This window comes from Alligator sinensis, unplaced genomic scaffold (genome assembly GCF_000455745.1).
Source record: "Alligator sinensis unplaced genomic scaffold, ASM45574v1 scaffold78_1, whole genome shotgun sequence".
Taxonomy (NCBI): domain Eukaryota; kingdom Metazoa; phylum Chordata; order Crocodylia; family Alligatoridae; genus Alligator; species Alligator sinensis.
This window is the reverse complement of record NW_005842171.1, coordinates 2,059,717-2,061,551: the sequence shown is the minus strand read 5'-3', so window position 1 is coordinate 2,061,551 and position 1,835 is coordinate 2,059,717. Positions and strand designations below refer to the sequence as shown.

The following is a 1,835-nucleotide window of genomic DNA, read 5'->3' as shown; positions in this document are numbered from 1 at the left end:
CCGTCCCCGCTTGGGGCCCTCATGGACTCGAGCCGGGCGTAGAGCGAGCAGCAGTCTCTGGGGGCCGCAGCTCGAGGCGGGGCAGGGACGCCTCGCGCTTGGATCTTGCAGTGGAGACCCTCCCCTCCATGGGCTTTCTGGCCACCCCAGCTAGCAGCACTCCCGCTATGCGTCCTTGCTGCTGGCAGGTTAGCACGGGAGACTTGGAGATCAGTTTTCCTTCCATGTCCTACGAAACCTTGTGGAAAATTGCACAATCCAAGATTTATTCTGCATGTGTTGTATTACTTGAGTCACCATCGTGTGGAAGCAGGTCACAAGGAAGGATGCTTCACTTCTAAGGGACTCTAGATCTTTGTTGGAATGCAGCCTGAGGGTCTCGTGGGCCCCCCCAAGGGGTTCAGTCCCTGGGCTCCCAGTCCAGACCCTACCTCTTATATTGCTGTCCAGTTTCTGCCACTGGAGTCTCTGGGCTCCCCTTCCCTCTTCCTGTTTCCCCTATCTGCCCCTGTCCTTGTGGGGAGTAATGGGTGAACTGGGGAATCCTAGTGAGTGTGGTGCAGCAGGAGTGGGGTGGAGATAGAAATTAGATCTGGCCTGTGGAGGTACAGTCTAGCCTGCAATGTTGTCCCTCACAGCTGGTGGGGGAGTTAGGGGCATAAGGGAAGTTGTGTGCCAATAACCTTGTGTCCTTTGTCATGTTCATACTTTTTGTCCTCCACTGTAGGGGAGCTGTCAGCGTGGCCAGCAGCTTTGGTTTAATGCAGCCCAACTACTGCAGCTGTTGCCCTTCTCACTGCTGATAGCCTTGCAGATCAGGGGTGAAAGGAGACAACTGTAGTAGGAGGGCATTAGAGGCATCTCTTGAGAGTTGGGATTGGTGGTAAGATTGCTTAAAGGAGTAGGACTACTCTGATGTGACCCCTACATTGCCTGTCGGTGGTACACTGGGAGGTGTTGTTGGCTTGTGGCAGCAGCCAGGTTCCAAGCGGTGGGTCCACTCCTATTAAAAGGTTGATGACTGTGGCCGTGTGGGGGTGAATAACGAAAAGTCTCTCCCTGGGGCTGTCCTGCCACACCTTGAAGTGATGGAAGAACAAGAAGTTAATTTCCCAACTGTTGCCCCAGGATTCCTTTTACCAGAGACCCCCAAGGATTGACAGGGCCCCTCATCCGATTTGGTATGAAGTGAACTTTAGGGGTTACTAAACCCCTAGGCTTATTACAAGATAATTATCCTTGCAATGCGACCTGGCAAGTGGTTCCTTGGATGTTACAGCAGTGACCTTCGGTGGTACCAGCCTCAGATCCTCTGTTGGGTGTGTGGGATGTTAGTTTCTGGATTCCCTGTTACTCAAAACAAGAATTCCAAGGCTGCTCTTGTCTCCCCAGGGTGGCAACACAAACACATTGTGTCTTTGTTTGTCCACTACTTTTGTAACTTTTTCATCTCAAACTGTCCAATCTTCAAGTTTCTTACCTTGTCTTTTTAGATAAGGTACTCCAATCCTATTCCGTTTTTGGTTTTCTTTCCTTTTAGGGAAACTATTGTACCTGGTTAGCCCACCGCACCAATCACAGCGCTCATTTTTCCCAGTAAAGGCACTCTGTACAATTTAATTGCTTAGATCTGGGAAGGCCTAAAGTTATGCTAAGAGCCTGAGTATAAGTCAGTTTGCCCATTGCACCAACAAGAGAGAGAGTAGTAAATCACCCCAGAAGCAGGATAAAAGGAAATTGGTTTATTAGTGAATTCCCTGTGAGTAAACTTGTCTGTTCTCACAGCGCACTGTTTTCCTTCGCCCTCCACTGCCATGCAGCCCACTCCCCTGAGC

General features: G+C 50.6%; 1 protein-coding gene across 8 annotated transcripts in view; it reads left to right on the top strand.

Annotated features, from left to right (window-relative positions):
* Positions 1-1,835, top strand: part of CENPP (centromere protein P) — a 320,121-nt gene that overhangs the window by 396 nt on the left and 317,890 nt on the right. For 2 of the 8 annotated variants that reach the window (XM_025206732.1, XM_025206730.1), the window contains exon 1: positions 7-188. The exons of 3 other annotated variants lie outside the window; for them this stretch is intronic. The gene's annotated coding sequence lies outside the window, so the exon portion shown is untranslated. Of the gene's footprint in view, positions 1-6; positions 189-727; positions 1,182-1,203; positions 1,320-1,835 lie in introns of those variants that run through there. 3 more of the 8 variants (XM_025206727.1, XM_025206726.1, XM_025206729.1) reach the window with 3 other exon arrangements.